This window comes from Dermacentor albipictus, chromosome 3 (genome assembly GCF_038994185.2).
Source record: "Dermacentor albipictus isolate Rhodes 1998 colony chromosome 3, USDA_Dalb.pri_finalv2, whole genome shotgun sequence".
NCBI classification, from domain to species: domain Eukaryota; kingdom Metazoa; phylum Arthropoda; class Arachnida; order Ixodida; family Ixodidae; genus Dermacentor; species Dermacentor albipictus.
This window is the reverse complement of record NC_091823.1, coordinates 134645487-134673177: the sequence shown is the minus strand read 5'-3', so window position 1 is coordinate 134673177 and position 27691 is coordinate 134645487.

Here is a 27691-nt window from a genome sequence, read left to right as displayed (position 1 = left end):
TCGTTTGCCTTCTCTTTCACGCTCCCTCCCCGACCGTTGCACCGCCTACACCGCTCAATCATAGACGACGACCTTTGCCGGAGTGAAGGTACGCTTAGGAAGGCCGTACGCTTTAAGCGTTCCCATTGGCTTTCTAGCTCCAAGTAACTTCGTGTACAGCATAGAATTAGTGTACGGAGTGCTATACAAATTCAGTGACAGCAGTTGTTGTTTTTTCCTGTTTTGCTAACTAAAAGAAGAAGATAAATAAAGAAGAAGTATCTTAACGTGCGCTAACGCTGTGCCATGACGACTCCGAATATATCACTTGCTTTACGGTTAGGTAATCGACATTTGTTAAACGCCTGTCGCAAGATATTGTTGCGAATGGTTGTAAATAATGCATTTACGATTGAATGCCAATATCCTGACTTCCAGCAAGCCCTCTGTAGCGTACATAATAGGCACCGTCCTTACCATGTGAACTCGAGGCGCGTATCAGCTATAACGCTCGAAGGCTCGTAGAGGGCGCGAATGTGCGCTGCTCTGAAGGTTCGAAAGAGTTTTACAAGCTGCAGTGCCTCCAACGAGCTTGCTTGCCAATCTTCTAAGCCCGTGCAAAGGCTCAGAGGTGGGCGCTCGTGCCATTATGTTTCCCTTTCATTTGTTTTGATTTGAACCTCATGGGTCCCCAGACGGGACTTTACATGACGTGTACCTCAAAGTCGACAGAATTACGCGCGGCCGATCATCGAGCCGGGATTCTACGTATGTAGAAAATGAAATCACATTTTTAGTATTTGTTCGCGAAGCGGGAACGCAGTAACAGCGCTTCATTCAGGCTCAAACAAGCGCACATTTTATTTCAAGTTAGTGACGAATCACGAATTACATTTTATCATGCGTTAGCTCGACCATACTTTTCGTGAAACGAGTTGCCCTATAAGGTGCATGCATTGTGGGCGATGGCGCTCGCTCCGAAATAAGATTTGCCAGATATGGCTGAAGTGGAGTAATGACTGTTCAAAGAATCGCCGCGCTATGGCGTGGTCAAAATTGCGGTAATTTAAATATTGCAGTCGTTCATATATTGAGGCATCACTTGTCTCATCATGTTTGGTTGTCTCATTACGTGACACAGTGGTCGAATGGGCTATAGCTGAACGAGCGAGTAAGCGAACGACTAAACGAACGAGCGAACGGCGACTAAACGAGCCAATGAACGAGCGGGGGACCGCACGTTCTTTCTGTTCTTTTTTTTTTGCGGGGGCTCCACTTACGCATTTTAACCTACACACACTTCAAAGCAGACATGAAATAATCCGTACGTCTCAAAGACGCATGATGCTGACGTTCTTTGACGAACGCGGTTTCAGGAAGGCACGCCTACTTCTCCTTCCTGTCATAAATCACCCGGATGACCGCCAATGAAGAACACGAGCAAAAAAGGTAAACAAAGCTATTCGCTCTAAAGAAGGCTCGTTAGTAAGTGCAAAATACTGACATTTACATTCCTAAGGCGAGGTTTCACACTCGAGCCTCAAATTTTCTCAAAAAGATTGCGCTGAATCCAATAAGTTTAGTAATCATGTTTTCGCAATCAGCCTCGCGTGCCAGCGAATTCAAGCCTGTTGACATAAAATACGACTAAGCACACCAAATGCGACAATGTACTGCTTATATAAACATAGTACAAGGTGCGTAGGAATCGTGTTGAAGCGTGCAGACAAATGGCAGCATCCTCATTGAACTGTGCAATATCTACTACGTTATGGCCCGCAACAAATTAGGCAAGCCTGACGCATAATCTAAGATCAGAGACTCGCAACTACCTCCTGTAGTTGTGTGGAAAAAGTTGGTCTGAAGTTCCCCCTCTCCATTCGATAAAACCATGTCTTTCTTATAAACCCGTAGCGCTTAGCAGACGGTATCGAGAAGAGCTTCTCAGCTGACACAATTTTGGCTTACGAAGGCGCAGCAGGTTATGCTGATAGAAAATGCTGTGAAGCGATGTAGCATTTGCCGGAAAGCTTAATTCAAGGCGTTCATAAACCTAAAGAAGAGAGAAGAGCAGTGGTGTCAACACGCGCTCCTTGGCACTCCGTAGAAGCTGCTCAAGGGAAAATGGCGCTCAACCACAACTCTAAATAAACGAAGCACGCGTAAGGGCCCACGTGATGCCATTAGGCCAATAGCGACGCGAAGTCGGTCAGAGAGCGCGAGGAGGAGGCGGCATTCTTTAAAGCATGGCCCTACTTTACAAAGTTTTCGAGGTTTTTAGGCTCCGCGACACGGCAGTGGTCGGGTGGAATGTACGCTACGCGAAAGAAGGTTGCAAGGTCATGTCCCTAGCGATCACATGGACGGCAAGACGAAGTCACACGTAAACCCGACACACGGGTGCAAAGGTTCTCTTCAGTATATACAGCCTAACACCAGAAAGCAAGAAAAACTAAAGCATGAGTGCTTTCTGCTCAAGGTGGCCGTGCTGGTGTCACTTACACTTCACATATGCGAAAGTATGACAGAATTTTACTCAAATAATTCCTTGTTCATAGCATGAAAGCGCAGCTTGTCGAGCGCACACGGTGTTTCTCCGCAATTGGAATCAACCATAGCAAAAGAAAGTAGCGTTTCGCTCTTTGCTTTGAAATGTACTGCGTGCAATCACCGGAATAAAGTTTCGGCGACTCCGGGCAATGCTACAGCCTGCTTTCCACTTGCCGTGTCCTCGTTCCCCAATGCCGGACAAACTAAGTTCAGGCCCGTATCAATCGAAAAGGTGGGAGTGCACATTTTAGTGCGAAGAACTATTGTAATCAGAAATATAGCATCCCGCGCTCTAATGAGTCACTTGCGAAGTTCAGGACTCAAAGCTCGGCGTTGAAGTTTGAGCAATCTGTACAAATCCTATCTGGTCGAACGTGACGATGCATCGTTTTCGCACTTTGGCTAGGTTCCGTATCAATTTATTAAGCCTACAGGCTGCATCGGGCGAGCCTGAAAAAAAAAGAGAAAGGCCTGGCTTTGATTGTGAGCTTGAAGACCGAAAGCGTTGAAGTTTGCACTGAACTTGTATATTATTGCTAAGGTTTTCTTACACTCACCCTCAGAAATAGAGAAAACTATTATTAATTTAGGGACGACCAGAGGAGCGTAACGGTGGCGCCTGGTTCGGAAACGATCGATGACAGGCGGCTCGGCGGCGAGGTTTCGTATGCGTCGCCCTGCGATGGAAGCGCTGTCACGCCCAGGCTACGCCGACGGCTAAAGGTCGTAAGGAATGGGCTTCGCAGGAGGCGCAGCCAGACGACTGCGCGCACACGTCGTCTGCTTTTTGCTATAGTGATCGCCTTAAGCGCTTCCACCTGGTGGATTTTCTCAGGCGAGGCATACATTTATATCAAGTAGGCGTGTTACACGGTGGCGTTCGTATCCGTAATGACAAAATGCGACGAAATTATCATTATAAATATTTCGACAACGTATAGGCTTCTACCAGAAAAAAAAAAGAGAAACCAAGGAGAAAGTTAACAAAACACGCTGGAAGGTGTAGGCGGAAAGCCAGGCACTGCTAGACAACTTCGCCAAATTCTCAATTAACAAAGAAATTATGTGCGAAACACAGATGGAAAGGAAAATATTTGAGCCCCAGCAGAAATTGCCTTGGTAGAATCCCTATTTGTGATTAATAGAATTGTCGTTTAACTGGTTGCAGAAACTCACAGAACTGGTGTGTGTCGCATAACCTCTATCGTCGGTGACATGCAATGATTTCTTCCTGCTCAATCATAAAGTATACAATTTTTTTTGCAATCGTTATACCTAGCCTCGATTATAATTTGGCCTACTGTTAAAAACACTTTAATTTCCCCGGTTCTTTGAACATTCAGTTCATCGTTTTTTTTGTACGTATTGGAGATAATTTATACTTGCATGGCGTTTTGGCGTGTCACATTTTCGTCATATTTATCATTTCGATGACACAACGACTCGTTTAGTTTATAAAATCGTCGGTTATCTTAAATAAAGAAAAGTTACAGTGCTAGAAGGACCCAACTTTTGGGCCCAAGGACGAACACAAAAGCAATCACAAGCACTCGCGTTTGTCTACTTTTCTGTTCACCCATGTATGCGCAACTTCGGTGCTTTGAGAACAGTATTGGCCAATCGAGTAACCCACCCATATCTCCCTAGTAAGTGCAAATTGCGAAGGGAAGAAAGTGAACGTGAGACAAGGAAGCAGGTGTTCTAAACGTTCGAAATGTTCCTTATATCTGGCTAATCATCATTGGCAGCACGCGTCGCAGTGGTCTGGTGTCTATATATAGTGTTGAAATGCTTATCTCGTGGTTGTAGGTTCATTTGCGGCTGTGACGGCTGCTTACCAAAGTAGGAAGAATGCAAGAGCCCTCGTGTACCATGCCTTTGCTGTACGCGAAAGAACCCATAGTGGTCAGTAATTTTCCGAAACTCACAACTACGGCATCCTCTGTAATCACATCATGGTTATGGCATGCGAAACCCCAGAACTTGAGTTACAACTAGGGCAGATTTTGTATATATGCTGTCCTGTGTTTCATTTAGTTCGACCAGCTAAGATAAACCGTGCTGTAACCATTCTATTACCTGCATTGCCGTTGTCAGGTAAAATATTATTTTCAGTACACAGCATTACCTACAGAACTTCTTTCGGATACAAGTCTTCCGGGTAATACGCTGTGCTCCAGCATACTCTACTTTTCCGGCTGCATGATTTAACTTGGCGTTCCTTCCTTACCAAAGTGTCATGTGGTGTTAACGTGCACTAACAGGGGTTACTGGAATAGCCGAAGCCAGTAACCGAATAGCCGAATAGCCAATAGCCGAAGCGTATCATTCTTCGCTATTGCCGTTGTCAGTCTCTGTGTCCGGTTCGTTATTGTCATGTTTAATATTTCTTTCCAAAGTCACTGCTTTAACTAGGAGCTGCACAAGTAAAGAATATTACAAATGGCGGTTGTCGAGAGGTGACGGTGTAGGCTGCGAGTATATCCGGTGGAGATGGCCTCCTGTCTGTTGTGTCTGTGGTAATTTCCAAGAGCATGGCCAGGCTGGAATACAATCAAGCACTCAAATAGTGCAATCATTGATTCTGAACGCTAGGCATTTTCAATATTTGACACATTTTAAACAATCAATATCATTTAAAGCATCTGATAACCTTATATTAATAGCAAAAAAGTGTAGGCTATAACGAACTCTTCAATGCATCCTTATGTTTGCAATGTGCAAGTGGCAACTTTCGTAATACAGATGTAATCTACCTCTCAAACAGTTGGTTGGCTGCAGATGTGCCTCCAGCAGCCCAAGATTGCTGGAAACCTGTCCAAACCATCATTCTCAAGAGTTTACCTGTAATGCTCACGTAGCCCCTCCCCCCCCCCCCCCATTCAGGCATACGCGACTTGCATTGATTTGTCGAAATTGTCGCCAAGGACGGCGTTAACACTTGGTTGAGAAATGCTGTTAACCATGTCTTAAGCGTATGCAGGCAACAGTATTCGGGAGATATTGAAATCTGTTTTTGTGTTATAGAGCACATCGTAGCGAGAAAAAAATGCACGAACAGTTCTTCAATCCGAGTTCATAAACCTTAATACAAGGAGAGCAATGAGTTTCAAGCACTTTACTGGTCATGCTTCTCAATAGATAGATAGATAGATAGATAGATAGATAGATAGATAGATAGATAGATAGATAGATAGATAGATAGATAGATAGATAGATAGATAGATAGATAGATAGATAGATAGATAGATAGATAGATAGATAGATAGATAGATAGATAGATAGATAGATAGATAGATAGATAGATAGATAGATAGATAGATAGATAGATAGATAGATAGATAGATAGATAGATAGATAGATAGATAGATAGATAGATAGATAGATAGATAGATAGATAGATAGATAGAGAATCAACAAATATATACAGACTAACTCAGTCTGGGAATAATCTCCTTCGGAACGAAGAAAACTTCCTATGTAGTTATACACGAGGAGGTAGGTGGAGGTAAAGTGGAAAGTCGAAGGTACTCTCCTCATGCATTTCACTTTCCCAAGCTCAATACTACACACGAAGATATTTGTATTCCGTTCATCAACGCCAGCGTTGAGCATTAAACATTTTTATTTTATTAGTGCTCGGCATTGCTTTAACTAAGGGTTTACAAAGAAGTGTACAATCATCGAATATCAGCAGTAAAGAAATAGGCCGCTTAGCTGTAAGAGATGAGCGTGTAAGCGTTTTTCATCACAAATGGCTCTGAGGAGGATCGTAGCACAGATCCATATTTTACCGTAAATCTTCCCGAAGTGAGTGATGCCCTGTCGGGATCTGTCCTGGTGTCTGGCTTTCAAATAAATGGCCGGATAGCGAAAACAACAGTTATCTCTCACCATCGCCGTGGGATTCCCGTCACTTACCCTGCCAATGGATTTTCTTTTTTGCAGACATGCTACATTTATTTCAATTTTGTTATTTTGGTGCTCGAGCTTCTCTCCCATAATGGTTTCTATCGTAGCACCTCTTTTTTTAAAGTGGCATGTTAGAAACTCTGATACGAATTTTTCCACATGGCTTCGTAGTAGTATACCAACACGCGATTCTCTATTTTGAAAAGATGATTTCGTGACTGCGCAAGCCTCTAACGGCTTATAGGAAAACCCGAAAGGCGAAGAACTCCCGCCGTCGTTTACATAAGTTCCTCACTGTCATGGAACATCTACGGGTGCTGTCGCACTTCCGGCTGTTTTGTTCGGCATGAATTAATGGTCTCGTATTCCTTCTTTCGAGGATATCAAGCTCTGTTTCAAGCACATAGAGGGATGCTTCCTTCGCACTGCTTTGCCAAGCTCCAGTACCGCCTTTTTTGAGCCTAGATCACTCTCACCGGTGCACATTTCGGACCGCTTAGCACGGCGCGACGCTGCTGCCCCCGCTCACCATGCCCGACTTTCCGCTCAGGTGATATTCTCGGGAATCTGGACCCAGGCAAATTTCCACTTTTGCTCTCGCTTCATTTGGATAGCCTTGGCGAGTAGTGCCTTATATTCGGGGCACATATGTTCGTTCTCGTACAGCAGTTGAGATTTTTCCACGCCAAGCATTGCTGTTGCTGGTCTTTTTTTTTCTTGAGGCTTGTGGGGCCATGTCGCGCTTTCGGCGCGAATTAAACCTGACAGTGACATTGGCTGGTCCATTAGCCTTTGTGTGCACACGATAAATGGAGTCGATCTCTCTATCAGCAAGATCAATGCTCAAGAATGTTGCAATCGTTTGCATAGTTTCGTCGAGAACCTCACTTTCAGTGCAGGGGATGCCTTTCAATTCAAGGTTATTTCTAAGGCTGTACTGTTTCAATTCAGTCAGTTGCCGTCATGTTTCTTTATGTTCTTCGTGCAGCCGCTTGTTATCTGTTTGACAAATCAGGCTTTGTTTCTACACCTGAGAAAGTTCTTGTCGAAGGTTTACAATTGCTTGCTTGAACTCTTCAAAGTCACTATTGATAAAGCAGGTAATCCTGAGCCCAAATCCAACCCACATCAGATATTAAGCTGACCAGAACAGACAGTACACTTTGACCTACATCGGCCTTGTCTATGTTCGCACCTCCCTCTCTTTGATGGCGTACAAAGCGCTTGCGCGTCTACTTTCCTTTCCGATTGCTCGTGGATATATATAGACATAGATACACATACGTACATACATACATATATATATATACATACACAGCTTTGCCTGTCATCCACCTTCACAGAGTGAAACGCACGCAGTGTTGCAGTTCCACTCGCGGGGCAGTATAGTGGCCGCGGTAGAACACGGCAAGTGTCAAAGGTGCTGTGATAACTTGTAGCGGTACTGGAGCACGTCTGGGTCCCCGTAGCATGGCGCCTTGGACGGACCGCCGCCACAAGCATGAGGCTAAAAAAACGGATTTACTCTGCGTACGTCAGGCAGTTGAAAGAAGCATCAGAGAACATGTGCATGATCGAACGTTTCTCGAAGCGCACGTCACATCCACTGCGATAGGGCCTAACTCTTTACTTTAGTGCAGCCACTACGGTAAGCTTCGACTTGCTCTTTGTATAGAAAGATGCCGAACGATTCCGTGGTCCGGCAGACGCTGTTCTGCCTTTAGCCTTGCCATCCAAACCTTCACTGTGTCAGAAGCAATGCTAAATAATATAATATAACACTAAAATTACTAAAGGAATGTCTGGATCGCGCCTGTCTTTTGAATCATTCGGTTAATTGTTCAAAATGAACCTATTTTTTATATTCATCAAAGGCTTCCTCTTTATATTGTCCGGGATATAGTGCTTTGTTGTCAGATTTATTTGATGTGAGATTGATTAGATTTTATGTTGTAAATAGTCGGAATAAAATTCAAACTACAAGTGGACCACGAGAGTGACTTATCTCGCCAGTCTTTCGTAGCCAAGAGGAAAGATGCGATTTGATAAAGGAACCACAGCAGTGCCATTTTGAGGTTGTCCACTGTGCTGGCAGCGGAATATGGATTCTGATTCGATATCCAGACTGGTGGTCACATTTCCGCGGGAAGTGTTAGAGCTGACGAAACCATGCCAAGCAATCGAAGGTTTTATGTTTGCCAATGGAAAGTTGCTTGCAATAGAAGAATCTCATTACACAAGTTCTCCACACGTGGTCATGACGATTTTTGGCGAACCTATATTGACCTTTTGCAGAGGTTCACGCGGAAGAATACGTCACACAAACGGGCGAACTCATATTACTGATTCACTCGGTCGTACTTTTCGACGTAGGGCAAATAGACTTTTCTGAGTCGAAAATGAAGAACGAAGATATACGTCAAGCACAATTCTTTTCTCAAGGCAATCGACCAATGCACAAGAATGGTAGCTGCAAGCTGTCGAAAAGAATATAAAAACTGTTTTATTCCATTACTTGACAGAGCGATGTTTTCGAAATTGAAAGTCTTACTTTCTAACAGCGGGCGTGAATTCATGAGCAAGAAACTTCAGCAGTGGGCCGACAGTCGTTGGGTTGAGCTGCGGCACTGCTCTCCATGTCATCCAAGGCAATGAATTGGAAGAAAAGGTTATCGGTAACATGAAGCAGTTTACGTCAGTGTATCCTAACGTCTTATGGGGATTGAAGTGCTGTCTTGAAGGAGCCTGGCACGCCATCAGTTTGTTGCCTACATTGCCTACAAACTGTTGCCTACATCAGTTTGTTGCCTACATTTCCGGTAACGGAATGACAAAAAAACATCGAGGATCGCAGCAGCTTTTACGAAGTGGTGAGATGTCAGTTTCACCTTATATATCTTCGACATTGCTGATATCAAGTGAACGATTTCCTGTTTTTCCAGAAAGGGCTACCAGAAACCCCAGGAAAACTTCCTTTGGGCCTAGTTGGTACATAACTCAGAATTTAAACTTTCAGCGCAAGCACCTAAGGCGGACCACAAAAGGAAGATACAACACAGTGGCGACACGCAGCGCCAGTGTGTGTCGTATCTTCCTTTTGTGGTCCGTTTTAGGTGTTCGCGCTGGAAGTTTTAATTCAGTACCAGGAGCCCACCGTGAGAATTGTTGGTCGGTTCAAGGTAGGGAAAACATATGTGCAGGCAAGCGCACGCACGACTGCTCGGTACATGAACTGTCCACAATTAAAGCTTGAAGCTGTGAACAACATCCTTCCTTGTTGTCCCAGGAGAGGTGAGGCTTATAAGAGGGGGAGTGTAAGGTAGAAAAAAAGACGAAAAGTTGGAGAGTGGAAAAGAGGGAGAAAGAATAACCAAGGATGGCTACCTTGCCATACGAACTTATCTCACTTTTATTACAATATAGTAACGCAAAACACGAACCAAATCAGTGAAATGCCTAAAAATTAATAAAATATAAATGGAAGAAATTGAAAAAGTAAACAGAAAAAAATAAAGGTGCTCCCTACATCAGTATGGAAATATAAAAAACTGGCCGATGTTATGCAGCAGGAGATCAAAGACGCGGCAAAAGCAATTGTAGGAATGGAAACAAGAAACCATGCAAGTAGCGTAACAAGGAAATAGATGAGAGCTATAGAAGAGTGTAAGCTGGCAAAAACGGATCATCGAGTAGCCAAAAATTTGAATCACGCAAAAAAGAGGTGCTGCTTAGATGGAACAAGTACCTAGAATAAAAAAAGGGGGGGGGGGCAAGTGAGGCCCGACAAAAAAAAATTAAATGCACAAATGAATGTTGGGTGTATGACAGTCGCAAAAAAAAAAAGACAAAGGCGCACCAAAACATTAAGGTGCCATGTAAGAGCATTCGGACGACAGAGTAAATGTCTACAAGCGCCTATAAGCGATAAGGTGGTCACGTCTTCGAAGGAGACTATGTGCCTCTGTACATAAGAGCCGTTATTTGGGATAACTTCGGCGCAAAACATAGCGCAGTTCACATCGAAAGAGATCGATCAACATCAAAGAACCCTGAGACCTTAAAATTTAGCGTACAAAACTTTTATTGAAAAAAGAGCAAGAAAGTGTGCCTTATAACAAGGCCACAGTACTAGATGAAATCGCTATACAGGTTATCAAACAGCTGGGTGCTAAAGACAAGGCACTGCTGCGAAATCTATACAGCAAGTAATTAAAATTGCGAAAGTTCCTTTTGGATGAGGTGAAAGGAAGGCGAAGCTCACGTACAAAGTCAAAGGTGATAAGAATAAGTCGAGCTCCTAAAGACCTGTTAGAGTAACCTCTGTGAATAATAGAATGACAATGCAAGCCATAAAATAAAGACCTGTAGAACTGGGCAGAGAAGAATGATGTACTCAAGGAACTAGAGAATGACTCCAGACCAGGAAGATGCTTAGAGGATAATATGTTTGTATTAACTCAGTGCATAGATATTTGAACAGCTCAGAACAGACCTTTATAAACGGTATTTCTATATAGTAAGCGTAGCTATGAAGACTTAAACAGGAAATTGTTAGGCGTTATTATCAAGCACGAAGACTTACATGACAACTTCGTGGCGTCGCTGAGGCAGATAGCTATTATACGGTCAAGCGAGTGCAAGTTCTAGCGGAAGGCCGGAAATGAAATCTACTTGTGGAAATTTACCGAGCACTGAATAGAGGATGTGCTCTGTATCCATTGTTCTTCAGTGTTTCTCTGAAGGCCACAAGAAGACGACTGAAAAACAGTGAACGCAACGAAGGGCGTAGCAGAAGGTCCCTGGGTTGATGTGTGCGGATGACGCAGTACCACTAGCGGACACTACAAGAGGTTTGCAGACACATGCGAATGTGTTTAACAACGCAGCTAGAGATGTAGGCTTTGATTTTAGCACAGAGAAATGGGCATTTATAATATTAATATAGTAGGCGAGTAATTACGTTATGTTAGTTTAACTGCAAGTCATATCCATAGCCAAGCATTATATATACCTGCACGTTAAAGCAATGAAATACTGAATTATGCACCTACTAAGCTAATCTGAATATAAGCGAGAAGCGCTATGCAGTAAAAAGGAAACGTAGAGCACTTTGGAGCTACAATAAATATGAGGTGCTGCGTGGAATCTGCACTTGAGTAATGGTGCCCGCGCTAGCTCTTGAAAGTGTTATTATGTGGCTAAAACCGGACATATTAACGGGATTGCATGTTACTCAAAGATCAGTAGGTTGGTTGGCTTTGGGAGCCCACGGTATAACCACCAATCAGGCAATGCAGGCTGTCATGGGTTGGGCAACTTTAAAATTTAAACCACTTTCTGATTATGAGGCATGCCGTAGTGGAGGACTCCGGAAATTTCGACCACCTGGGGTTTTTTAACGTGTGCCTAAATCTAAGTACACGGGTGTTTTCGCATTTCGCCCCCGTCGAAATGCGTGGGCAAATTTTGAAGCCGATGAAGCGCAGAACAACATTAATTGTGATGGATGACTCAAGAACACGGATTAAAATTAAATGGACTACTAAAGTTTACAAGTATTTTCGCCTGAGAAGCATGAACACAGCATGGACGATGTGGTCAATAAAGCTAGCAAGCAAGTGCGTGGGCAAGTGCAAGTGTAAATAAAGAACGAGGAGTCAGCACAGAAAAACTGAGCGAGAAATATCGTAAAGTGGATGCAAAGACTGAAAGCAAAAAAAATTATCACGATTTACAAGAGTGGCAAGAAAGAAATCAGAAGAGTAAATATGTTCAATAACCTTATGAGCAGTGCCTTTGTATTTGAGGTTTGAGCTTGTTGCCGATAGGCAAAAGCACATCAGAGCAAATAATCGCCACAAGATGAGCATTGTGTCTGCTGGCAGCTAAAAACCAGAGACCACTCTGCTCGTTGTAATGAATGCGAAGGTATTCACCTAGCGAGATCAGTAGGTAACGGAAACCTTCTTAAGGCACTAGGATTTAAAGTGGACAGAAGCATTGACCTCTCACCAGTCGCGATAGGCCATAGTCATTTAAATTATTCGTGAAAAAAAAAACAGAAAACTGATTAACAAGCCGGGTACGGCACAGATGTAGGCAGCGCTGCGAGGTAGGTATAGAAATTTGAGAGAAGAGAAAGAATATTTACCTTACTTTTAAAAGTACAGTACCATTTTCAATTTATACGTAGTTAATGGCAAAACATTCAGGGTTGCTTGGTACGGAATTTGGCTAAAAAGAGCCCCGCGTAGACGACTCCATTGCAGTTTTTGGCAGCTGCATGATGTGTTTGATCTATCGGTCGCCAAACTGGGAAAAGTGCTAAACATAGCAGGTGCTGCTATACATGCAGCCTATTTATTTTTTATCAAGTATAGCACACGCTTCTCGAAGCTTAAGTTGGTACAAGAACGTCAGAGGGTGTTGCAGGAATGAAATGTATTTAGAATCACATCAATATCGCTGTTATTCCTCCTGGTCCGATTCTTCCTGCTGACATAGGTGACGATGCTCCTGTCTTCTCAGTCAATAAGATAGCGAGCAGTGTAAGAGTAAATTTAGATAAATAAAAACCATTGAGACATTATATGGACAATATTTAAACGAACCATGATTCATGCGTCTTTTATTATAAAGTGGAATATGAGTGGGTGGGAACAGAAAGCAACAAAGACAATGTATATTCCTATGCCAATCAAGATAAGTTATGCAATAAAAGTAGGGCAACCAAGATTGTTTGTCTACTTCCTCTTGAAATTCACCCCTTGAAAGGACAGAAAATGATAACCAAAATGGCACCTAGCAATCATACAACAGGATTACAATGCAAGAGCCGACTGTCATTGGAGGAGATGGCATTCGTCTCTTGAATGTTTGAACTAAATACTGAATCAGTTAGTTTCGAATGCCTGTATTCATCGCCAATTATCGCGTCTAGATCTCCGTCAATAACATATTTGCGTTGCGCGCGCCTTTAAAAGCAATGGCAAAGCCCTTCCTTGTTATTTGATGAAGTCATGTTACGCACTGTATAAGCAAAATACATCCGTAACATTTAACATTTCCCACTAAAATGCTAATTTTGCTATGAGAAGGTTATGTGGGCTGGCGCAAAATTTCGACTGTTTCTTAACTGCAAGTGTTTTTGTTTTCGGAAGCTCCAAGGTAAAGCATATACATTTCATGACCTATATCAGGCTTTTCTCCCATAAAGGCCCAGCGTACTTTATGAAGTTGCACTATTATAGCATTTTAAACAATAAGGCACGACTCACAAAACTTGCCTAATATATTTGGAGCGTGAAGATATCGTTTGACACGTAAAATTAACGAAATGTAGCCAGTAAATTTGTCTTGGGCCTTAATGGGTTAAGGAGATTAAAGAAAAACGTGCTTAGCATACCTGAATAACTTAAGCAGGCTAGGTGATGGTTTGTCCTCGTCCTGTTTCGAAGGAGGCGTCAATGAATCACCATCGTCATCATGATGATCATCGAAGCGCGATGCGCGCTTCGGCAACAGTGTCAAAGGACATCCATGCGGCTAATTCGCATCGGCCGCATGACTGAGTTCAGCCCGGATGCCTCATTGTATTCTTTAAGATGATGCATTGAATAGAGTATTCAAGTGTTCTTTCATAGAACGGAAGAACAGTAAACATTCACAGAAATACCAACATGTGCTGACAGCAAAGGGAACAAAAAATGGCATAAGCTTCAGTGCTAGCATAAGAAAATAGCTTCAATTTTCATTCACCCTCAGAAAAATTCAATCCGAGTCACCGCTGGAAAAGACGTGAGGTAATGCGCCTGTAGCAAAAAATAGAATACAGGTGCCGAATTGTTTGGAGAGGCTCGTTTGTTGGACCGAAAAAATTATTTCACTTCCTTCTTTTTCACAATTCTGCACTATTTCAGTTCTTGTTGCTCTTCCTTGTCGAGTCATTGCACCAATCCATTTGATTATTAACCACGTTTGGTTTCTATGTTCGCATTCTGATTTCCTTCCCGCCAACTTCAACTCTGTCTGTCTCGTTCCTTTTGCGCTTGAATGCTGAGCTTTGCATATATGTCGTGGGGCCTAGAAGAACGTTCCCGCATCGCTTCAAATAATTCTTTGTTGCAGCGCGATGGCGAAAAGTTTCTGATTGGACCTGTCAAACTAATCTCGAGAGCATCCTTACTCGGCTGTCCCGGAGAGCTTCTCAAAGCACTCTCAGCATGCGCCTGCGGTACCCGTAAGAGAGAAAACGCAAAAGAAGCCTAAGGAGTTGATTCAGCACCCTGTGTAAACGGCGTTCAAAAAAGATGGGCAGTTCCAGAAACTACACAGACTTGAATTTTTTTCCTCGTTTATGCGTAGCATTCTTTGTGAACTTCCGGCGCTTCGAGTCGATCTATCTATCCATATGCCTCTTTTTATCCATCTCTTTAGCCTCCTGAGTCGTGAAGCCATCGTGATCGTTTCGTAAACTCGTAATATCATAATAGGCATGGGCGCATTACACGCATGCATAGATAACATGATGCCATGTCATGACATAAATAAAATGAAATATATCTCATTTTATGCGTGGTATGACGTAACATAAATATTGTTAATGACATGATGTTCTTGTGGTCTTTCTTTAACTCTACACTTATCTGCATATGAATTACATGAAATACGTGCTATACCCTAAGTTTCATGAATGAAATTCTTGACAAGACATGCTTCAACATCTCAGGTCAGTCTTGTGCTGTCAATAGCATATGTCTAGACATATTTATCCTGATACAAATCTAGCTAGATAAAAGACGGCGATGCCATCACCTCATGTCAGTTATATCAGTTATGGCATTCTCGTCATGACTTGCATGTGACGACGTTGTTGTGATGCACATCATGTCATTTCATTCGCGAGAAGGATATCCTGATGCATAACGTGTTAGAAAATGAACCTGACATGAATGACTATCATATTATGACACCAGTGGCATAGTGCGTCTGGCAGGCATTAGGAAATCATGGCTGGGAGCTTAACACTGCTGTAGAAAACGGAAGCGCACAATCATTGCTTCCTGCCAGTGCTACCATATGGATCGAAGCATTGGAGCTTGACAAATAATCCCGAGAACAAGTTAGGGACCACGAAAAGAACGATGAAACGAAAAATGTAAAGGCCCAACGTTAATAGAAAGCAAGATAGCCGCGCGGATCGGAGAGCAAACGGTGGTAGACGTTATTCCAGTTGACAATGAGAGAAAAAAAATGGAGCTGGGCAGGTGTAGGATATTGTAAGCGCAGTGAAAATGGTGTTATGAAATTATCGCCAATTAGGTGGCGTAATCCAACTAGAAAATTTGTAGGCGCAAATTGTAATGAGCTAGCGCAAGGCTGGTAATTGGCGATCTCTTGGAGACGCCTTTTTCCTGCAGTGCTGATAAAGACCGACTGGTGGTGGTGGTGGTGGTGGTGGTGGTGGTGGTGGTGGTGATGATGATGATGATGATGATGATGATGATGATGTATATACGTGTCACGACGTACATGTATGGCATTAACGACGTGCCGTACCATGCATGTCATAAAATGATTGGCATGAATGCCGTGAATGAATGCAAGTGTATAAGGACCCCGTCAAGCTTGTCGATTCACAGAGCTTTTGGTGCCTGTTCCCTGCATTTTTGACGTATGAAATGCAGAAATAAATTTATTCGAATGAAAAAAAATGAATTAAAGGCTCATCATGGCATGTCTGGATGTCGAACCATCACATGATTCCCATGCACGTAATCACCTAGATAACAATATAGACATTATTTCATAGCACGCATGCACTGCTTGACAACATTAGTGCATGCGAATATTTTAAGCTTTCGAATAAGGAATCTAATACTTTCCTATTCGACTCAGCTTTCGAACAGAATGGTCACTATTCGGAAATGCGAATATCCACAACGTCAACCACGCTAAAGGAAACAATAACATTGGAGGAAAAGCACAGTAAGTTTTCACCACCGGGGGCATATTATAAAGATAAAAAATGATAATTTGTGTAGTGGACCCGGATACGCCACTTACCTATACAAATTTTAACGCAATCATTTGCGCTCTCCGTGGAGCTCTGTGCGTGCGAAGAAACCAGTTGTTTGGTTTAATGCACCATTGATGCTTTGCATAAACAATGCTACATAAGCTACTCCGTAATGACACAAACTTGATAAATTTGGAAGTACTGGGTTGTTTCATATGAATTTTAATTTCGGCTCTCTATTATTCAAAAACAACGCGAAAAGTATGTGCTACTTTAGCTAACATGTTGCTGTTCCACAATTGTTATCCGTACCGCCCCCCTCAAGCAATACTCATTCTGGAGCCTGTGAGGTATACGAATTAATAAAGAATAATATTCTATTAGATTCCATTCGCCTAATTGTGGCACTATTCGATTCACACGTTGGTCTCAATACTCACAATTCACACAACTGTAATTATCATCACGTCAAGAACTTATTCCAGCCCAGTGGACCAAGTTGTCTACCAACTTGGCCCGACAGCTATGTGCTCGTGTTGGTGATGCCGTGATGGTCGTTACATCATCATTCAGACTTCGCAATTGAACGCATGCCTCTGAGACTCGCATTACTACCGGCACTCGGGCCAGGTGGTAGCAAAGCACCGGGTAGTGCTGCTCGGCAGCAAAGCACCGGGTGGTGGTTGCATCCATCATAACATTGATTGGAACGCAAGTTTCCCACGAGCGTTGGTTTTTGGGGCTGCAGTGCTCTGGGCCTCCTCATGTCTCATGAAGCTCGTGCCGGACATTCACGGCCCTAATCATCGTTACCAGGCGGCTTAAGCAAAGTCTGCTCTGTCATGGTGCGCATGGTGCCGGAGTGCGACAGAAATGCATCGAATTCCGCAATAGCAGCGTCATCGTCGCTCACGGCCAAGCTGTCATTGCCGTCAAGTCACACGTTTGTGTCCTCCAACTGAAACCACCTGCTGCCGTCCGCGAGCCTTTAAGGTCCGCATTTATGACATACCTCACACCTACATGACGCTCGTTCACGTATATTCAGTAGTTCGTAAAAATCACGCAATCGTCGTTGCCGACGTCGTCTAGCTGCAATCGTCCCGCACACGCACTCTCGCGTTATTTCCAGTTTACTATACTCGCAAGACAAACACATATAATAATAGATTTGCGCGAGCACATTCGTCAACCGGGTAACACCTTGCGGAATCCCCAACAATGCTTTCTTTTCTTACCTTAAACCCTTTCCCCCGTGTAGAGTAAAAACCGGCTGTGCATCTGGTTCACTTCACTGCCTTTCCTTCCTCCTTTTCTTCTTATTCTCCTTCTTCCTCCTCCTCCTTCTCCTCCCAACAACGCTGCATAACCAACTGCCTACAAAATGCTTCGCATAACGTGAATTTCCGCAGTGCGTGGGATCCAGACAGTTTACTTTTTGTATCAGCCGCTCCCCAGATGGGAAAACTCAGCGCAAACTTGCGCTTTAATCTAAGCCACATTTCGTACGTGCCGTTCGAGAACATGTGCTTTTCTTGCACCATTACATTGGGAAATTGTACAAAACTGTTTTCGTTCTGGGCGGCATCCTCGTTCATTTCCATGAGAGTAAATGGGCCACCCGCATGTCATGGGTGTCGACACACTAGTGATCATCTTAAAGATTTTTTCTTAGTCGTAGGTTGCCGAGCTGTTGTAAAGTAGCACCGGCTTCAGACCTCTAGACTACGTGATTGCAGAGCAAAACAGCTTTGATTACTTCGGTGCCCTTCCTGGAAAGGCAAATAGCACTGTTGGAAGACTTATGGCGTAGTTAAAGGGTCTTGCTTTACGTTAATTTTGAATTTGCTATTTTAAACAGCTGTAGTGATGCTCTGTAACATACATCACCATGCGTGAGCAATATATATATATATATATATATATATATATATATATATATATATATATATATATATATATATATATATATATATATACACGCGGATCCTACGCACTGCGGAAGTCCATGTAAGCGAAGCTTTGTATGCTGTTTGCTTTGGTTGACGGTAAGTAGTTGTGGTCGTGGCGGCAACGATGTTATTTCTTCACCCTTTAGTCCAATACGAGAGTAGTCAGTTAATGGTAAACGTTACCTTGAGCGCACCACGGCTCTTGCTCTGCGTAGTCCACAAAACACACAGGGAGACGTATTTGCTTGAGGCGTTGTTGTGTGTCAATGTTCATATTCTCTGGGAGCGCCGAGCATTACCATCGCCTCGCATGGCACATTGCATGGTGGCAGAAGTGCTAACCATTAATTCAATTATGGGACTATTTGTCATTCAATTATTTACTGTAATTGTAGGTATGCATTGTTGGCGGTCATTGTTAGCAGCACACATTCGCGGTCTGCACCACGTTTCGCTGCGTAGTTTAGGCGATGCTGTTCCGTGCTACGTTTCTTTCGATCCTGGGTGACATGGGCGCCGAGTGCACTCTTAGGAGCCATTTTGCTGGCGCGTGTTTACGTGCTCTTTCTGCACACGCTACCAGCACACTTCTGAGACGCCAGCTCGAAGCGCTATCTCAGGCTACAGACGGTCGTAATGTTGACACCATTCACAGCCCAGCACGCGACCTCCATAGCCGAGCGTATGCATTTTTGTCGCTCAGGAAAGCGAGCACAGCATGTGTCATATGCACAAACTGTGAACCGCTGCCGTGGGGGCGCTGGCCGGGTTGCAACACAACCATCTGGTAGTGCTGCGCAAAACTTAGCAGCGCGCGCGAGCAAGACCAGGAGGCGAGTGACATCTGATGGTGTTGCCAGGAACCCAGAGGAACGCCCGGTAAGGCCATCAACGCAACCGTAGCACCCTGAGAGTCGGGGAAAGAGGCAAAGAAAGCTTCACTTTGAAACAAAAGCCAGTGTTGACGCAAAGGGACGCTGCGGGAGTTCACTCGCGGCTACCGACCTAGCGCCGGGAGCGGCGCTTCTGTTGTGCTCGTGTTTCAGTTCAATGCGTGACGTGGTGTACATTGAAAGTGATCACTGCCAGGCGTTTTGCAATGAGTGCCACCGATTGTCCGGGCAATTTTGGGACAAAAGTTCTAAGCTCGATTTCGCTTTCGACCACATTGTCATTCACTTAGCAGGGACCGAGTCCTCGCCACAGGTAAGTGTAACGTGTGCTTTCATATTACGCAACCCGCACGCGCTTGTTTGGCTGTGTCAATGCAGCTTAAAGCTCGCCATTTGAGATAAATTTGGGAGGTGTCGCAGTGAAGGCAGAAACATGAACTTTTACTGCCTAAGGTGTTAAAACACTGCTTGTATGTTTAAGTATGAACACTATCGGCTGTTAATAAAACAAAGCTGAGCCTACAATCACATCATCCTTGTACGTGGACATGCCGCTGTGCGCATCTAATTTGGAGATATGAGCCAACGTAGCGACTTTCACGGGACGAACAGAACAGTAGACGTCATGAAATATTTTGAGAAGAAGGTCTTGTGTTGTTGTATATCTCAGCGATTTATTTAGGCTATGTCGACTACATTGGCATGCAGAACCAACGGCACACTGAGGGTTGCACTGTTGAAATCTGCTGTCTGTATTTGTCTTAAGTAGTTCATTCTAGATATTAGGGATCTAGGGTCTGTCATGCAATGTTTTTTTTTATTTAAGTACTACACTCTTTACCACCGGTGGCAAAATCCAATCAGTATAATAGGTGAATGACAGTGTGATAGGTCACGCAGCTATGTCACGATGACGTAAGCCATGCTTGTCTACGACTAATATGTAAATACATTGAGGAATTTTCTATCACCTTCTCACAGCAGCATATAATTATTGTGGAGGAATAAATTCTCATGAATGGGCCCACAGCCAGTCTGACATAGCTAGTGTGAGATAACCAGTAGCACAGATCCAGTTATGCAGTGACGGATTCAATGTATCCTCCCCGCCGCGTTCTCCCTCTATGTAGATCTACTGGCGAAATGTCCGAAAAATGGGTGACAACTATATCAGCAATTTATAAAAATCTAAGGAACTGTTGAGCATCATGCACAGGTATATTAGAACGCCTGTGCTCTTTGGTGACGACCTGTGAGCAGTCAATTATTATGCTGCTTTTATTTGTGATTTCTTGCCAATTACGCGAAAAATAGTTGCACTCTGCGGAACTAGATTATAGGTAACTGTGCGATGATTTATTGCTGGAGTCTTGTTGGCGTGACAATGAAATGAGAAACCGAAGACCGACCGACTACAAAACACAGACACCAGATGGTAGGCAAAGAATGCTTCTTTATTTTATGTCCTGACATTAAGTGTGAGTGAGAAAGAAACAGATTGGCTGACTGATAAGTAGGTAGCCTACAAACGGTAATAAGGTTTTCTACAGGAAGAAGAGAATTTGAATATCAGTCAGCAATGCGAAGAGAGTGGAAAGCAGGAATTTTTTTAGAGGGAGGGATAGCGTAAAAAGGAGTAACATTAGCTGGCGTGCTGCATTTTAAATAATAATAATAATAATAATAATAATAATAATAATAATAATAATAATAATAATAATAATAATAATAATAATAATAATAATAATAATAATAATAATAATACATTTCAAAGCCTATGTTTATGTCTACTGTAGGACTAAATCAAATGTTTTATTTCCAACAAACTTGTTTGGGTTCGTCCAGGCGAAAAGCTGCGACATACAGCTTTAATGTGCCTGAAGGCACTCACATGGCAGCAGTAAGTCAACAATGGAAAAACTGATCTATTAGGGTATGCAAATACAATGATTCACATTTACAATAATTACAAAGATCACATTTCAAAAATACGGGTACAAAAATACGCTCTAATCTGTTCTTGAGCCAAGGTATTTATGATAACATTTTCCTTCCCAATTTTATTTACCAGTGAAGGTAGCGTGTGTCTTAGCAACTGCATGAGGTAATTTCAACACCCGTACAGTACTAACCACCTGTCTTTGCCGTGGGTACACGCCTCACCTCTGTTACATTCAAGTCATGAGTTGTTTTTTTTAAAATGCTTTAGAATTTTCGGAGCCGAAGGACAAAGAATACAGTCAGGCACGTACCCAGGATTTTTTTTCGGGGGGGGGGGCACCCACCACCTCCATCATCATCATCATCATCATCATCATCATCAAGCTTTTTGCAGATGACTGCATTTTGTACAACGAAATACGCAATTCAAATGACCAGGAAGCTTTAAACACCGCGCTGTATGAAATACAAACCTGGTGCTCGAAATGGCAGATGAGTATTAACCTCAAAAAGACTGTTGCAATGACCATTACTCGCAAAAAGAATGCCTTAACCCCTACTTATAGCATTAACAGCCAGTCTTTATCAGTTGTGTCCACGTACAAATACTTGGGATTAGTATTAACATCAGATCTTAGGTGAAATGAACATGTAACATACATTTATAATAAAGCAATGAAGAAACTAGGTTTTTTAAGGCGATCAATAGGAAACGCTTCACCTGAAATAAAACTCTTAGCATATAAAACATTCATCCGACCCATTATAGAATACGCTGCGATTGTCTGGGATCCCCACACACTAACCAACATCACTAAAATTGAGAAAGTCCAAAGAAAATCAGCCAGGTTTATTTTCAATTCGTACAGCTGGCGCACATCTCCATCATCTCTTCTAGAAGCTGCAGAACTGGAAAACCTTGCAATAAGGCGTTACCGGGACAGAATGAAATTTTTTTCTTACTGTATAACAATCAATTAGGAATAGATAAAACAGCATATATTCTACCATCTAGTCACCGTCACACGCGCTCTTATCACAACAAAAATGTTAGAGATTTTACCGGCAGGACTAACGTACTTAAAAATTCTTTTTTCCCGCGCGCGATTTCTGAATGGAACGCACTACCTCCCACAACTGTCGAATGTCCAACGGTTTCATCCTTTGTTTCTGCACTTTGTGAATAAACCATAGCGTTCATCTCTCGTTTTTACTAATCAAATCATGATTTTGAAAGGTTTCTCTTATGTTGTTTTTTATGCAGATTCCTGTTCAGTGTCTGTTATCTTGTTTGATCTTATTTCATATATGTTTTTTGTTATTTCAAATGCCTACTCCTGCCTAAGGCCTGGTAACAAGGCTGGCAGTACTTGTCAAACAAACAAATAAATAAATAAATAAATAAATAAATAATAATAATAATAATAATAATAATAATAATAATAATAATAATAATAATAATAATAATAATAATAATAATAATAATAATAATAATAATAATAATAATAATAATAATAATAATAATAATAATAATAATAATAATAATAATAATAATAATAATAATAATAATAATAATAATAATAATAATAATAATAATCTTTTATGTCCACAGCAGGACGAAAACCTCTCCCTGCGATATCCAATTACCCCTGTCCTGCGCCAACCGATTCCAACTAGCGCTCGCGAATTTCCTAATTTCATCGCTCCACCTAGTGTTTTGTCGTCCTCGATTGCGTTTCCCTTCTCTTAGCGTTTCCCTTCTCTTAGCGTTTCTTCTCTTAGCTTCGATTGCGTTTCCCTTCCCTTCTCTCATTCTGTAAGCCTAATGGTCCAACGGTTATCTAACCGGCGCATTACATGACCTGCCCAGCTACATTTTTTCCTCTTGATGTCAATTAGAATATCGTCTATACCCGTTCGCTCTTTGATCCAAACCACTCTCTTTCTCTCTTAACGTTATGCCTAGCAATCTTTGTTCGATTGCTCTTTTCGTGGTCCTTAACTTGCTCTCAAGTCTTTGCCCCATATGCACTGCATTGCATTGAAAATGCATTGGCACTGGACATATTGCACTGGAAAAATGCACTGATTGCACACTTTACTTTTCAGTAATAATGGTAAGCTTCCAGTCAGGAGCTGGCAATGTCTAGTATGCGATCCAACCTATTTTTATTCTTCTGTGAATTTCCTTCTCATGATCAGGGCTCCCTCTGATTAATTGACCTAGGTAAACGCACTCCTTCACAGTCTCTAGTGGCCGACTGGCCATCCTGATCTCTTCTTCCTTTGCCCGGCTATTTTCATTATTTTCATCTTCTGCATAACAATATTCAACCCCACTCTTACACTCTCTCTGTTAAGGTCTACAATCAATTGTTGTAACTCGTCTGCATTGTTGTTGAATAGAACAATGTCATCGGCAAACCGAAGGTTGCTGAGATATTTGCCGCCGATCTTTACTCCTAAGCCTTCCCAGTTTAATAGCTTGAATTCTTCTAAGCACGCAGAAAATAGCTTTGGAGAAATTGTGTCTCCCTGTCTGACCCCTTTCTCTATAGGTGTCTCCCTGCTTTTCTTGTGTAGAATTAAGGTAGCTGTAGAACCTCTTAGTTATTCTAACGCGAAAGACGAGTCAGTAAGACGAGAAACTATTTACAGATTATATTCACACAACGGTTGCAGCGCTGACCAGTTAGATTCACAGCGCGAGCCCAGTTTGTTCTTCCTCCTCTTTTCTGGAGTGATGGCGCCTACGCGTCTCTTTCAAACAAACTAATACCTCACGCATGTAGCAATATATTCCAAGCTTTTTACGTAAGTGTTCTGTACTCCTCGATTACGTAGTGCCTCTACAATTGCTGGTATCTCTACTAAATCAAATGCCTTTTTGTAATCAATATAAGCCACATAGAGAGGCTTATTGTACTCTGCAGATTTCGCGATAACCTGGTTGATGATATGGATGTGATCCATTGTAAGGTATCTCTTCCTGAAGCCAGCCTATTCCCTTGGTTGACGAAATCCGGTGTTAACCTTATTCTATTGGAGATTATTTTGGTAAATATTTTATATAATACTGGGAGCAAGCTAATGGTCCCGTAATTGTTCAATTATTTAACGTCTTCTTTTTTGTGAGGATTAGTATAATGTCTGCATTCGTCCAGTTTTCTGGGACCCTTGCAGTCGATAGACACTTCGTATAAAGAGCCGCCAATTTTCCAAGCATCATGTCTCCTCCATCTTTGATTAAATCGACTGTTATTCCACCTTATCCTCCCGCTCTTCATCGTTTCATGTCTTTCAGGGTCCTTCTGACCTCATCGCTAGTTATAGGAGGGTTTCTGTATCCTGTTCATTACTGTTTCTAGCTATCGTGACTCCTCTGGGTACTGTGTACAGGTCAGCTTGGAAATTTTCCGCTACTTTTAATATATCTTTGAGATTGCTGATGATATTATCCTTCTTATCTTTTAGTGCATACATCATGGTGTGTCCTACGCCAGGTTTCTTTTTTACTGATTTCATGTTGCGTTAATTTTTTACGGCTTCGAATAGCTTCGAATATCAGTTATTTTCGCCTTGTTGATAAGGTTTGACAGTTCCGCGAATTGCGTAACGCTGTGCGGCCGCCAGTCCCATACAACCGCGTAGAGCGCAGGACTCTGCGATTCTAGACGTACTGAGGTTAGAAAAACACCCACATAAGCACAGCAGAGAAGTGGCTACGTGAGGCGGTTCGACCGATAACTGTAGAAGCGTCATTCAAAACAAATAATTGTTCTCCACTTCCGGCAGCGTTTTCTCTACTTCCTTTTTAAATAAAAAGATGTTGATCACTGAATATTCTCATAAACAACGGTTAGCTTTTTATTATTCGCTTTTGCTTGCAGTTTGGTTGTTGCCTTGACTCTCTCCCTTAGTAGATATCGCTTAATTTCTCAACTCCTTGCGATTTTTGTTTCCAGTTGCCAATTTTGCACGAAAAGTGCTTTACAGTTAGGGAAAAACAGACGAGGTAACGGGCGACAGTCATCTTGCTTATGGGTATAAGGGTTATTGCAGGGTTTCATGATGGACGCTCTTTCATATTATTTTATTTCCCACCTTATCTAACCCATATCACGTGTGTATGGTTCCGGGCATCTGTCAGCGTCGCGGCGAGCCGTAACTCAAGGAAACAATGAAGCAAAGGGATAAGTTAAACGCAATTGGCGTTTTCTCCGGCCGCAACTCGTTCCATGAGAGTACAGACCAGCTGAGTAACAGCCGCATACCTCTCCTGGTCCCAGGATCAGCCTAAACAAAGAAGGTTGAACTAACAAAAGCAACAGCCATGCGCGTGACGGTTGAATAGCTGGTGACAACTGAACGCATCTCGAGTTAATCGCGCGGGTGCGGAATCTACGAGAAAACTGTCCTTCACATTACAAGAGATGCCGATAACTACCACCAACTAAAAGAAGTGAAAAAGGCAGCATAATGCAGACCGATGAACAGCTGCGAAGTCTCAACATTGATCTGGCGGCGATTTAGGAATCTGTGAAGAGTGGTGGCGTGGGTGGGTAGGGTGGAGGGGGGGGGGGGGGGGTATGCCACTTGATATCGGGGGGGGGGGGGCCGGGCCCCCCCCCCTGGGTACGTGCCTGAATACAGTAGTCTCTATTCATAAATGTTAGTTACGTGCATCATGTTATAACTTTCGAAAAGTTGCGCAGTAGAATGGAAATATGGTACATTCGCTACATATTGAAGGGCTCGTGTTTGAAGTTGAAGAAGTGCATGAAGATTACGTTTCGTGGTGGTAGTCCATACAAGCGCACAATAATTCAGATGTGATTCAAAGAAGGCATAATATATCTGCTACTTTACTTTCTCTGGAAAAAGATGATGGCAACAGGACAATGAACCTGCGGCAGATGACAACGATTTCATAACTCGTTCAATGTGATATGCCCAGTTCATATCTTGTGAAAGCTTAACGGCCAATACTTTGTATTTGGGTACAATCTCAATGGGCGGGCCATCCAACAATAATTCTTCATTTAAATAAGACTGCCTGTCCCTTGCCTTGAACGATATGGCCTTCGATTTGGAGCTATTAAATTTTAGAGCGGGATCACAAGACTAACTCGACAAATTATAAAGGGTACGAGCCTGTTTGTCTCTGCAACAGATAATCAAGATCATTGCCAGAGACAAACAGGCTCGTATCGCCAGCGCATAGTACAATGGATGTCTCACTTACAATTTCATCAATATCGTTTACATAGATATAGACGCTACCCTGGGGCACACCTGATTTAATTTCCTTATAGGAAGAGCAGTATATTTTGATAGCAACGCACTGCGTCAGCCCAGACAGATAAGATTGAAACAGCTGATTTGCCACGCCACGGATACCATATCCTTCTAGTTTACTTAGTAAAATTTGATGAATTAAACGATCAAATGCCTTGCTGTAATCAATAAAAATACCCAACGTTAGTTTTCCCGCATAAATGTTATTAATTATTAGCTCTTTTTGGTGTAACAAAGCTGTTTCGGTTGACCTGCCCGAGCGGAATCCGTGTTGACAATCAGAAAGAATGTCATTCTTCGCAAAGAAATCGTTAATGCGAGCAGAAATTAGTTTTTCTAAACCCTTAGAAAAAGCGGATAAAATGGAAATAGGCCTATAATTCCCGAGATCATTTCGGTTCCCACCTTTGAAAATAAATGACACCCTTGCTTTCTTCACACTTGTTGGAAAATGACCCGATTCCATAACAAGGTTAAACACGAATGCGAGAGGAACTGCGATGACATCGATGACAAATTTTATAGGTCTGATCTGAATGTCGTCTCCATCAACAGCATTGCTGTTTTTTAAGCTGAGAAATGTACGACAAATTTTGACATCGTCAGACGGCTCGAGAAAAATGCTATGCGTACATCTCTTAAAAGTAGTACCACTGCCCGTGTTTTCTGATGATGCCGTCATGTTCTCAGAGTGTTCATTGAAACACTCAGTTAAAAGGACGCCCGACACTTTTTCGTTGTTCATGGTTATTTGACGCAAACTGCGATTCAAATTTCCCTGTCTGTTGGCATCATTGATAATTGTCGGACTAAGGACGAAGGCCTCTCGCAGAGATCTCCAATAACCCATATCTTGAGCTAGCTGATACCATGCTACGCCCGCAAATTTACTAATTTCCTCACTCCACCTAATTTTGTGCCGTCCTCGACTGCGCTTGCCTTCCTCTGACACCCATTTTGTGTGTCTAATTGTGCTCCGGTTATTTACTGTACGCATTACATGGCTTGTCCAGCTCCATTGTTCCGTAACAGTTAGCTCGATAACTTCGCTGACTTTTTCTTCTCTGATGTGATGCTCAACAAAGACTGGAAGCACTTGTTCAGAACACGGAACTCAACAAATCGAGCTGTGCGTGTTCTGTGTCTCT